Here is a 13,319-nt window from a genome sequence, read left to right as displayed (position 1 = left end):
AATGAGTGGCATAAAAAGTGCTTAAGTTTCAGGAGAGTTAACCTGAGGCAAAGAAAAAAAAAAAGTGCCTAAGTGACAATTTGATAAAAAAGGGAAAAGTGCTGTTCCAAAAATTTGAAAGGCTGTCTTGTGGAAGAGAGACAGGAAAGAAAAGAGGATGAAACTCGAAATTATGTGTAGAAGTTGTCAAAGAGGTAGATTTCACTTTAGTGCAAGGAAAACCCTTCCAGAACCCAGGAACAACAAAAAGGGGTTGCTTCGTGAATTGATGGGGTCCCCTTTCCTAGCTGAGTCCTAGCAGGGATGAACGGCCACCCACCAGCAATGCAGAAAAGGGAGGTTCAAAAGCAGGTGAGTTAGGGGCTAGATTGATGCCAAGACCCCATTTCGACCTCAACATCTGATGATTAGGAAACACTGGTGGCTCACGCCTGTAGTCCCAGCACTTTGGGAGGCCGAGGCGGGGGGATCACTTAAGGCCAGGAGTTCGAGACCAGCCTGGCCAACATGGCAAGACTCCGTCTCTAATAAAAATACAAAAGTTAGCCGGGTGTGGTGGCGGGTGCCTGTAATCCCAGCTACTTGGGAGGCTGTGGCAGAAGAATCTCTTGAATCTGGGAGGCGGACGTTGCAGTGAACCAAGATCTTGCCACTGCACTCCAGCCTGGGCGACAGAGTGAAACTCTGTCTCAAAAAAAAAAAAAAAAAAAGAAAGAAAAGAAAAAGAAAACACTGAAGCAGTAAAGAAGGTGCAAACCTGAACCTGAGGGGAGCACCTTGGGCAGCATCAAGGAATTTTTTAAGGCAACATTTCCTGAGGCTTGACCACGAGCCAGGTTCTGGCTAAGGGTTTGCATCTCTCTCCCCCATTTAAACCTCACGGCAACTCTTGAAACGAGTTTTGGCGACTTCACTTCATGAGCGAGGAAACTAGGATGCAGAGAGGTTGAGTAGCTTGCCCAAAATGATGCAGTAAACAGCAGAGCTGGGCTTTGAATTCAGGCCAACTGCACTTTAAGTCCCAGCTCTTTGCCTCTTTGCTCTTGGGACACAGGCAGGCCTGCTTCTTCGCAAAGAGCAGCATCACGCACCTCCCTCTGCTCACCTACCCCCTCCCGCCCGATTGGGATCAAGGTCGACTTGATCCAGATGGCGGCAGGCAGGTCTAATGAGATGTGAAGGGATTCCCCATGGGGAGCCAAGAGTGGCTGGGAGAGAATCCCAGATTCGCATCCCCCAACTTGAGATGTCAGGAGCAAATGCTGTAACCATGCACTAAAAACAGCAGCAGCAACAGCAAAGTCAGCACTCTCACTGAACCCTGTCCGACTCCCATCCGTCCAATTGCTTAGGTTGGAAGGACCTCAGGCCCCCAGGTGTGGCATGGGCGCCACCTGCCCTAGGCCCCCACATGCACAGTCAGACCCCGCCCCCACCATCCCCAGCATCCACACGGACAACATTGCCGACGGGCCCACCTTTCACGGACACGACTTGCTGTTTCCTCTCAAAATGGCAGAAAGCACCTGCTCAGGCGCTGACACACACACCTAGGAATTTATATTTCTCTTTTTTAGAGAAAGTAAATCTTGAAATAAATAGACTGATAGGCCGGGCCCAGTGGCTCACACCTGTAATCTTGGCACTTTGGGAGGCTGAGGCGGGAGGATTGCTTGAGCTCAGAGAGACCAGCCTGGGCACACACAGTGAGAACTTGTCTCTAATAAAAAATTTAAAAAGGCCGGGCGCGGTGGCTCATACCTGTAATCCCAGCACTTTGGGAGGCCGAGGCGGGTGGATCATGAGGTCAGGAGATTGAGACCATCCTGGCTCACACGGTGAAACCCTGTCTCTACTAAAAATACAAAAAATTAGCCGGGCGTGGTGGCAGGCACCTGTAGTCCCAGCTGCTGGGGAGGCTGAGGCAGGAGAATGGTGTGAACCCGGGAGACAGAGCTTGCGGTGAGCCGAGATCGCGCCACTGCACTCCAGCCTGGGCAACAGGTGAGACTCCATCTCAAAAAGAAAAAAATAAATAAATTAGCTGAATGTGGTAGCACACACCTGTAGCCCCAGCTATCCGGGAGGCTGAGTCAGGGCGAGGTGGGAGATCAAGGCTGCAGTGAGCTATGATCATATCACTGCACTCCAGCCTGAGTGGCAGAGCAAGACCCTGTCTTAAAATAAATAAATAAATAGAAATAGATAACATGGAGGCCTCCTGGACTCTGGACCCATGTGTGTATTGTTTCTTACAAAGGATTAAACAGAGCTGGGCCACCTCTCACTTGGTTCAGTTATTCGTTTTCCCAAAGCTTCCTGTTTCTCTTCCCCTCTGTGCCTGATGCTAATCATCAGATTTCCAGGTTGGTCATGGCTTCAGAAGTTTCACTGAGGCATGTGGTGATCTGAGCTTGTGGTCTTTGTTTCTTTCTTCAGCTCTGCAGTTAATGATGAACACCGCAACAGCCACCTTATCAAATACTTCCAAATGCCAGCCTGAAACTCACATGGGAGATTGACAGAGGCCAAGGACGTGTGATTTTTAAGGTAAGCATGTGATGGCTTTGACAGGAATACATTTTGAGAGGTTAACATAGCACCGAAGAGATGGTTTATTTTAAAGGCAGGCCGTAACTCAGGATCACGAGCTTGGAGACTTGAATGCAGCAAAAGGCAAACTGAGCTTGGCTCCTGCAAGAGCCTCCTGTAAACGTGAGCTGTGTCCCAGCAGCCTTCGAAGGTGGACTCTAAAGAGAAAATGTCTTAAAGTATTGTGGAAGATGGCTGTGACTTGGAGTTGTGTTGGGGAAAATTTTGCAAGCACATTATTAGAATATATCAATTAAATATGACATCAATATGAGAGTTAAAGTGAAATTCAAATTCCTTGCTGGAAACAACCATAGCAATGACTCATCCTATAGGTCTTGAATTAAAGCTATATTTCAGTAACACTGTATATTTCAAAACCACAAAATGGAAGCTTTGATTTTTCATTCAGTCACCTGAAAAGTACTACAACAGTATTCGAGAGCAATGAAATTGCATTTCAGAGACCTCACATGAGATAGCTAGTTGGTGTTCAGAAAGTGTTTGGGTTTTAACGACCTCTTCTGATTTGTTCTTCACTCAAAGCTGCTGCCAATAAGCTACTCCTAGAGGATACTGAAAGATCCTTTCCTGTTTTTAAAAGAAATAACATGCTTCATCAACAATTATTACAAATTTTGGAAGGAAACGGTACTGCAGGAGCTCTATCTCTTTTTCTCCAGTGAAAATTGCATTTCTATAATTCAAGATCTAGTCACAAGGGCTTAAGCAAGACCTTGTGCCAGCAATCAGGCATGGATCAAATGCACTTTTGCCTTCCTAAGGTAAGTTCAATTAAAAAATAAAACTGTCATAGAACATTCACAGGATAAGGTGTGATTCCTGAGTCTAATATTTCAAAGATATTTTTATGCAAGATAAAGTAAGTCATAGATGGCCACCTGTTATTTCCCTAGGGTTCCCTTTGTCTGGGAAGAAATGCCTATGAATTGTCCCAGGTTGGCCACCACTAAGAAATGGAGACATCAGAATGCTCCTGGACAAAGCTGCCTCCATAAGTTTTGTTTCATTTTTAATTTTCATTGAAAATAATAGACATATAGCTGGGTGCACAGTGGTTCATGCCTGTAATCCCAGCACTTTAGGAGGCAGAGGCCAGCGGATCACCTAAGGTCGCGCATTTGAGACCAGCCAGGCCAACATGGCGAAACCCCATCTCTACTAAAAATACAAAAATTAGCCGGGCTTGGTGGCACGCGCCTGTAGTCCCAGCTACTCGAGAGGCTGAGGCAGGAGAATTGCTTGAACCTGGGAGGCGGAGGTTGCAGTGAGCCAAGATAGCACCATTGCACTCCAGCCTGGGCGACAGAGACTCTGTCTCAAAATAATAATAATAATAGATATACAGAAACATGCATATATCATACGTGTCCAGCTCGATGGATTTTCACAAACCAAACACACCTGTTTAACCAGAACACAAGCAGCACCCTAGAAGCTGCCTCATTCTCCCTTTCAGTCACTGCTGACCCCCCAGGGTAACCAATATTCTAATTCTAATACCATAGATAAGTTTAGCCTGGTTTTATACTTTGTGGAAATGGAATCACGCAGTCTGTTTCCTTTTGTGTCTGGCTTCTTTCACACCGTTATGTCTGTGCCATCCATCCATATTGCTGCCTGTTATTACAGACAGTTTCTTCTCTCTGTTGGCTGGTATTCCATTATGTGAATACACCGCCATTTATTTATCTCTCCTACAGCTGATGGACATTTGAGTAGCTTCCAGTATGGGGCTGCTAGTGAGCCAGCTGCGAGATTGTATCACATGGGTCACAGTGTGCTGGTGCCCAGGACTACTCCTAATGTGCGTGAATGCTCACAGAGCTGCTTGGAACAGCGCCGGCTGCGCGGCATTGTCTGTTACCCTTCTGCCGGCAGATGCAAGCCTCGGGCGAGAAAGGCCACAGCTCCCCACCTGTGAAAACCGACTCTTGTTTCCATGAAAAAAGTTTTTAAAAAAGATCAGCAACTGAGAACAGAAGTAAGTATTGTTTGCATTATCTTAGAGATTGCAGCAGCTGGCCACAGAGAATCTGGATCAGAGCTAATAAGGGAATTTATTGAAACAGGATACAGCCTGACAATCCTTGAACAAGGAATAGGGCATGCCCAGGGAAGTAGAAAATAGTAGAAGCTGAGAGGTAAAATGTTGCCAAGAAAACTTAACTGAACCATCTTATCTCAATAGTTTATGAGTTTTAAACAAAGGCAAAAAGACGGGCGTGGTGGCTCATGCCTGTAATCCCAGCATTTTGGGAGGCTGAGGTGGAAGGATCACTTGAGGCCAGGAGTTTGAGACCAGCCTGGACAACATAGTGAGACCTTGTCTCTACCAAAAGAAAAAAAAAGGAAAAAGCTAAACATCTTCATGAAAAAAATAACTCGCCTATCTTTTCCCTGAGAAAGTGAGTTCGCATCTCAGCCCAGGGCTGTCCTGGGGATGTTGCCCAAGCTCTCTGTGGTGAAGTTCTGCTTCTTGTCCGTAAAAAGGGGGGACTATGTTCTCGGGGCCTGAGGGTCAGAGACACGGGAGGTAAAAGTGCTGGAAAACACTGAATAGATGCTGAACAAATGCTATATTCCCTCTCAGCCCCTACATGGCGTGGTTTAGACAAGAACTATGTAATGCGTAGCTGAGAGCTCAAGTGCACAAATGGGCTAGAATGTGGTGACTCAGAGGAAGGTCAGAAGATGCACAGCTTGTGCCCTTTGAAAATCTGAAAGAAAAATAAGTGAAAAAACTGCATGGATGCCAGTGCAGGGCAGAGAGTGAGTGGGGAGGAGAACAGCGTGCTCTGGAGCAGACAAACGCCGGCCAGGGGCAGGCTCAGAGGCAGCACGGCTGCATACACCAAGCTGACGGCCTTTTCGTGGAATGCGGCTTCACTCTACAAGTATCGGATTCTGGGTACTAAGAGAAAGTCTCTAGCGTGATCTGCATCTTGGAAAGTTTTCACCTGCCCAGACACTCAATCACCTGGTTGGGTGAACAAAGTGGGGCCTGAGGTCTCAGGATTTGGGGTGCTTTCAGGATGCCTCTTCCCAGAACTTCTCTTCTTTGTGAACCCAGAGTCAGTGGTTCCGAGACAGACCTTAACCTCTCCTGTGAGTGGAGATGACAAGTTTGGATTTGAGGGCAAAAGATAGTATCTCTGGGAATAAAAGGCAGGCAAGCAGTAACGCTTTGAAGTCCGGGTGCCTGAAGCGTCACCGCTGCAGCTCCAGCTGTGCTGTGGGTCTCCGCAGGGCCGGGAGACTCTTACCAGGCTCACCAACAGGGCTGCAGGAAACGGGGAGGAGTGAGTGCTCTCCAGTCAGGCAGAAAAAAATCACTCCAGCTCCACTAGTTTCTCCACCGTGACTGAGCCTCCTTTTGCCTGTTGAACTCCCAGCCCCAGTCACAATCATCCTTCATGTTTACCCATGTGCGTGTTGTTTTCTGACTCTCAAAGAGATGCAACCCACTTTATCTCAACATGAAGGAGATCGGGTGGTTACCATCACACCCACGTTACCAATAAGCTCAAGCAAACCCACCAATAAGCTCAAGCAAACCTAGAGACATTATGTAACTGACTGGTGTATGAAAAGCCACAAGTCATAGGTCCAAGTCTCCTGGACGTGTTCACCAGACCATACCTTCCAGAAAGACAGACCTGAGCCCCTGACATAGGCAGGTATAGATGGTCTTCAGGTTTTAAACCAACAGAGCCTGGATTTAGGGGTCACAGATAGTGGCCACTCAGCCACGGTGTGGAGAGGCTCAGCTTGTTACATCCTAAGAATACCAGGTGAACAGATTTGAGAGATGCTTAGGTGATAAAGTGAACTGGATTTGGTGACAAGCCACTTGGGGAAAAGGAAAGTCAAGATACCCCTAGGTTTCTAGCCTGTGGGTCTGTGTTGGACAGTCATGCAATCACCGGCCAGCTGGCCTTTGAGATCAGCCTTGTTGATAGAGGCTGGATTTCAAGGGTCGTCATTCATTTATTTTGTGAACAAACATTAATTGAGCGTCTCTATGTGCCTAACACTCTATTGAATGCAGAATCATGCGGGGTGGACGCGTCCTTCCTCTGGGTTGAGTGTATGTTTGACATGGCTTTGTGTCCCTAGCAATTTGCCCACCACCTGGCATCTTTGTGAGTTCTCAGTATAGTCACATTCTGAATGAAGAAAGGAAGAGATGTTTGTTTGTTTGTTTTTGTTGGGGTTGGGGGCGCAGGGTCTTGCTCTGTAACCCAGGCTGGAGTACAGTGGTGCAATCATGGCTCACTGCAGCCTCAACTTCCCTGGCTCCAGCGGTCCTCCCATCTCAGCTTCCCTGTTACCAGCAGCGAATCCAAACAGGTCTGCAGCAATCTCAGTTCTCGCCTCCTCCGAAGAAAGAATTTAGCCAAGGAGGCATAAAGCAGAAGGAAAGACTGAGGCAAGTTTTAGAGCAGGAGTGAAAGTTTATTAAAAAGCTTTCGAGCAGGAATGAAAGGAAGTAAAATTTGGAGGAGGGCCAAGCGGGCGACTTGAGAAATCAAGTGTGCTATTTGACCTTTGACTTGGGGTTTTATATGCTGGCATACTTCCAGGGGCCTGCGTTCCTTCTCCCCTCAATCTTCCTTTGGGGTGTGCTGTCTGCATGTGTGGTGGCCTGCCAGCACTTGGAGGGGCCACATGCACAGTGTGTTTACTGGAGTTGCACGCATGCTCACTTGAGGCATTCTTCCCATGCAAGTCCAACGTCCCTAGATGCTCATATACCAGTTAATGTGCATGCTTGAGCCCACTCGATCAACTCCTGAGATCTGATCAGGAAGCACCTAATCACCAGTTTCAGTTTCCTCTCTACTGGGAGACTGCCTTTCTCTGGCGCTGGCTACAACCAATTATTATTTTAAAGAGACAGTTAACAACCTTGAACATCACCTGATGGTCACCTGACATTCCTGTTGGGGTCAGGGGAGCCCTCTCCTGCCCTGCTTATGTCTGACTAGCTACTTACTGTAATCCCGAGTAGCTGGGACTACAGGCGCACACCACCACACCTGGCTAATTTTTTTGTATTTTTGGTAGAGACGGGGTTTCACCAAGTTGCCCAGGCTGGTCTTGAACTTCTGAGCTCAAGTGATCCACCCACCTCGGCCTCACAAAGTGTTGGGATCACAGGTGTGAGCCACCGCACCTGGCCAGAAGAGATAATTTCTTTAAAAAACCTATTCAAACCATATCACTTATCTGCTTAGAAGTCATCAGTGGCATGGTTGGCTCATGCCTGTAATCCCAACACTTTGGGAGGCTGAGGCCGGCGGATCACCTGGGGTCGGGAGTTTGAGACCAGCCTGACCAACATGGAGAAACCCATCTCTACTAAAAATACAAAATTAGCCAGGCATGGTGGCACATGCCTCTAATCCCAGCTTCTTGGGAGGCTGAGGCAAGAGAATCACTTGAACCCAGGAGGCGGAGGTTGCAGTGAGTCGAGATCTCGCCATTGCACCCCAGCCCGGGCAACAAGAGTGAAACTCTGTCCCCCAAAGCCTGAAAAAAAAAAAAAGAAGTAATCAGTGGCTTTCCATTGCATTTGGAATAAAACTTGAAGTCCTCCCCGAGGCCTCCAAAACCACATAGGAGCCAGCCCTTGTAAGCTACACCTCCCCTACCACTTGCCCCCTTATCTCCAGCCTGTAATCATCCGACCACTGAAACTTGTGCTCCCATCTCAGGACCTGTGGTTTTGAGGCAGACCTGGAGTCCCCTTCCTCACCATCCTCAGCCTGACCTCCACACAGAGCCTTCCCCAGCCACCCTCTCAGTCACTCTCCAATCGATTACCTGGGTGTATTTTTCTTCATGGTACTTATCTAAAACGATCTGACTTATTTATCAGTGTGCTTGTTAGCCTTTTCCTCAACTATATTTTATGTTGAACATATAGATAGAAAAGTCAGAGGCAACAGCTGAGCCAGAGAATGGGCCTGGGCCACCCTGGTGAGGAGGGAGAGCAATACGCAGATATTTGAGAGATTTATTTGGGTTTTTGGTTTGTTTTTCTTAGACGGAGTCTTGCTCTGTCATCCAGGCTGGAGTGCAGTGGTGCGATCTCAGCTCACTGCAACCTCCACCTCCTAGGTTCAAGCAATTATCCTGCTTCAGCCTCCTGAGTAGCTGGGATTACAGGCACGTGCCACCATGCTGGGCTAATTTTTGTATTTTTAGTAGAGATGGGGTTTCACTATGTTGGCCAGTCTGGTCTCCAACTTTTGACCTCAGATGATCCACCTGCCTTGGCCTCCTGAAGTGCTGAAATTACAGGCGGGAGCCACGGTGCCCGGCTGGGAGATTTGTTTGAAAGGTGCTCAGTGGCTCACGCCTGTAATCCCAGCACTTTGGGAGGCTGAGGCGGGTGGATCACGAGGTCAAGAGCTCGAGACCAGCCTGACCAACATAGTGAAACCCTGTCTCTACTAAAAATACAAAAATTAGCTGGGCGTGGTGGCACGCGCCTGTAATCCCAGCTACTTGGGAGGCTGGGGCAGGAGAATCGCTTGAACCCGGGCGGCGGAGGTTGCAGTGAGCCAAGATCGTACCACTGCATTCCAGCCTGGGTGACAGGGCGAGACTCCATCTCAAAAAAAAAAAGGTGGGGGTTGCTTTGGAGGCAGAGCTGACGGGGTTTGTGGAGCCACTGAATAAGGAAAGGATAGTGTAGGTGCTCACCAGGTCTGCATGGATGGTTGTGCTGATCCTTGACCGTGGCTGCCCCAGAGGAGGGCCACATGTGGGTACAAAAGGCATGAGCTGGGCTTTCCACTCCCTGGGTTTGCAGTGCCTCTGAGGCACCCTAGAGGACCCTGGCAGTGTGAGGCTGACACCGGGGCCTGGAGCTCAGCAGAGGTCAGAGCGGCAGGTGTAATGTGTGAGCCCCGGTGTGGCTGGCTGTGGGCCCTGTGGGTTGCATGAAGTAGCTTAATGTGAGTAGAAAAGAGAGACAGGAAGGGGCCTTAGAGTAGCTCTTGAGGAGTTCTTCCAGAGAAGAGCTGGGCAGGGAGAGGGGTGTGGGGAGCTCAAAACAGAATCCAAGGGTGGAGAAAGCAAGCCAGGAGACAACTGGCTCCAGTGACTGACAGCATCATTCCACGCTTGCCTGCTTTCCTGTGCTGTTGATAACCAGTGGGGCTATGTTGTCATTCCCCTGTCAATATCAAGTGAGTTTTTATAAGTTTGAAAACCTGCATTTTAAATTTTAAATGAAGATGGAAGAGTATGTCAAGAGGCATGGGTACGCGTGCCTGGTCCCAAGCTGGACTCCTTGGGAGAGTCCTGCCAACCCTGCCAGCCAGTGCCAGATACGTGGATATGTGTTGGGCTGAACCACACAGAGACCCTTGGGCTCTCCAAGTGGCCTCTTTCATAGCCTTTACAAGTGATAACTCACAAGGACCCTCTCCATGACTTCCCCCTTTTCTTCAGAGGAGGAAACCAAGGCACAGCCAGGAGAAATGACTTGCGCAGCTCAACAACCAGTGAGGAGAGGTATCAGGATTCAAACCAGGCAGTGTGGCTCCAGAGTCCATGGCCTTTATCACTGCCCCCTACCCTTTGGCAAGCTCCACTTTTGATAGTGCTGATGTGATAGCAGACAACGTGTAATTGCCAAACTTTAGTCATCAGCACGCTAGCTTTGAATGGAAACACAAGGTATGACCCAATCTCTTCTTCTTAAGCATTTGGCTGAGATTATTTGTCCCTGCTCTGCCCCCACCCCCCTGCCACCCACCGCCCCCCGCCGCGACCCCCTGCCCCTTGTCTTCCTAAGGAATTGTTGTATCACGGTCTAGGGGAGTTTCCGAGCTCTGAGAAGTTTCTCTACAGCTTCTGAGGTGAGGATCCACCCTGCATGAAGGATACTGGGCCACTCAGGCCTTCTCCCACTCCGCGGCAGGATCCTAGCGCCTGAGGACACTGGAGCCATTCCAGGTGAGATCGGCTGTGTGACTAGCCTGCAGTGCAGCAGACATTTGTGTAGGGCGTCTCTCCACACATCAGATGAGCTTCTTGACTCAGGCTAATTTGAGCCTGTTTCATTATGACCTGGGTGAGAAGACACCCGAAGCCAGAGAGCACTTCGGTGCTTTTTATGACCTTGAGAGTTTCTCTTCCTAATAAGCTGTTTCCTGGCATCATTCTAGCCAAGCCCCCTTTCCCGTTTGATAACCAATGTTGCTGTGTTGCCATTCCCCTCCCCTGAGTTTAAAACATTTGACAACCTGCATTCTAAATGAAAAAAATCCTGATATGCAACCAGTCTTGTCTTTCACAAAACTAAACAAGAGTTTCTCTTTGGCTTAACAAAATCTTAGAACAGCCAACCTTGGAGTGTATTTTAGTTACTTTACATCCAAACTGTAGGATTTAGTGAAAAGCCATGTGTTTACTACCATGAAGTAGAAATGTGTTGAAAACACACCATCCAATTGCTATGGTGCAGGCTCTTCTAATAGCCTATCGGAACTTCCTTCACTTCACAAATGATACACTCTAGGGTAGAACTTCCTATTTTTAAAACCGCATAAATTCCCCCACCCATTCCCCTTACAACACTTCAACAATCTGATTACGTCGTATTTTCATTTTTCCTACTGTGATTGACGCTTTATGTGAAACCTCACCAAGCTCTGAGAAACTCCTAGGAATGCAGTCACACTAAGTGAGATCCACTTTTGCTGTTTTTCCTTGATTTGAAGGTCAGATGGACATTCAGTATTTTCCCCAGTTGGGTTCACTGCAAACAGGATCAGTCTGGAAAACATATTCTTGTCCCATGACGAGAATCCAGAGGGAACTATGTTTGCCTTTTCATTGATGCGATTATCAATGTGGATTTTGTAGTTTAAAAACAAAGCAACTCCATTTTGCAACTGCATTCTCCATAGAAATTTGACCTTTGGTGGGGCTGACTAATCTTATCAACAAATCAGTCCCACAATGATTATTCCACCCATTAATTCTCAGCAACAAATGGTAAGCAAGATGGCCAGGAAGGATGACTGACTCCCTCGCAGGCTCGGCCAGGCTTCAGGCCCTATCTTTGGATCTGTGTTCATCATGGTGATTGTCAACTGCAAGCCTGATTTGATAGCCTTTCCTCTCGTGGTATTACTCGGAGGTAATGTGCAAGCAGAGAGACCTGGTGCAAATTCTGCTCTATAGTTGACCATTATCTTACAATGATCTCAGTTTCCCATAACACCAATTTCTATGTTTTCCATTTATAAACACCTGTAATTCGCCTTGCTTGGCTTTGTGATGTGTGAGTACAATACATTTGATGTTATAATGGAAATGTGCACTAATAAAATGCACCTTTAGCCATTTGCTATCTTAGGGATTTCTGTAATGCATTATTTATAAGAAAGATGGGTTTAGCCTTTTTTTTTTTTTTTTTTTTTTTGGTGAGACAGAGTTTCACTCTTGTCGTCCAGGCTGGAGTGCAATAGCACAATATCAGCTTACTGCAACCTCTGCCTCCCGGGTTCAAGCTATTCTCCTACCTCAGCCTCCCAAGTAGCTGGGACTACAGGCACATGCCACCAAGCCTAGCTAATTTTTGTATTTTTAGTAGAGACGGGGTTTCACCATGTTGGCCAGGATGGTCTTGAACTCCTGACCTCAGGTGATCGCCTGCCTCGGCCTCCCAAAGTGCTGGGATTACAGGCGTGAGCCACCATGCCCAGCCCGGCCATTTCTATAAGTTTGAAAACTACTGGCTAAGGAGAATAATGGTGCTGAGGCTGGGGGTGTCCGGAGAACCAGCATCCATCTCCCAAGAAAACAAGGCGGCAGCCTGGGGCCTGGGACTGGGAGGGCAATGAAAGAGCTCAGTGTTATGCCCAGGAGTGAGGAAGGGCCGGGGGCATCTCTGAGCCCCTGTGAGCACAGGAGCCCTGCCTGTCTCAGGTCTGGAAGAGGGTCTCACTTCCGGCTTCAAAACGGGCTGCCTCTCCTCTGCTGCGGTGAAGCCCCTGAGTAACAGATGCTGAAGCCGGTGTGCTAGGAACTCAGAAGACGGTGACAGTCCCGCCCCTCCCTCCAGATTCCACAAGGGGAATTACAAAGGGGTCAAGATCAGAGGAAATGTAGCCTCAGGAGCTTTACAGGAACCCCGTGGAGCTAAAGAAGGAGAAAGAGCCTGTGCTGGGCCTCTCTGTCCCGGAACTAGGCACAGCACACAGAGCCCTTCTTTTCCCCAGGTGTCATGCCGAGCAGGTGCTGTGGGTTTGCTGTCCACCTGGGACTCGCACCCTTCCCCTGGTCCTACTTACTCTTTTTTTTCTTGAGACAGGGTCGCACTGTGTTGTCCAGGCTGGAGTGCAGTGGCATGATCACGGCTCACCGCAGCCTTGACTGCTGAGGCTCAAGTGATCCTTCCACCTCAGCCTCCCAAGTAGCTGGGACCACAGGTGCTTGCCACAGCACCTGGCTAATTATTTTTGTATTTTTTGTAGAGATGGAGTTTTTGCCATGTTGCCCAGGCTGGTCTGGAATTCCTGGGCTCAAACAATCCTACCTCCTCGACTTCCCAGAGTTGAGATTACAGGTGTGAGGCACTTCACACGGTGCTCCTGGCTCATTTAACAAAGGTACATTGGGCAGCACAGGCCGGGGCTGGGCTCTCTTTCTTAGGGAGTTTCTCCAGCTAGACTGACTCA

This window comes from Pan paniscus, chromosome 12 (assembly GCF_029289425.2).
Source record: "Pan paniscus chromosome 12, NHGRI_mPanPan1-v2.0_pri, whole genome shotgun sequence".
Classification (NCBI taxonomy): domain Eukaryota; kingdom Metazoa; phylum Chordata; class Mammalia; order Primates; family Hominidae; genus Pan; species Pan paniscus.
The sequence above is the reverse complement of the archived record's forward strand: the minus strand, read 5'-3'. Positions refer to the sequence as shown.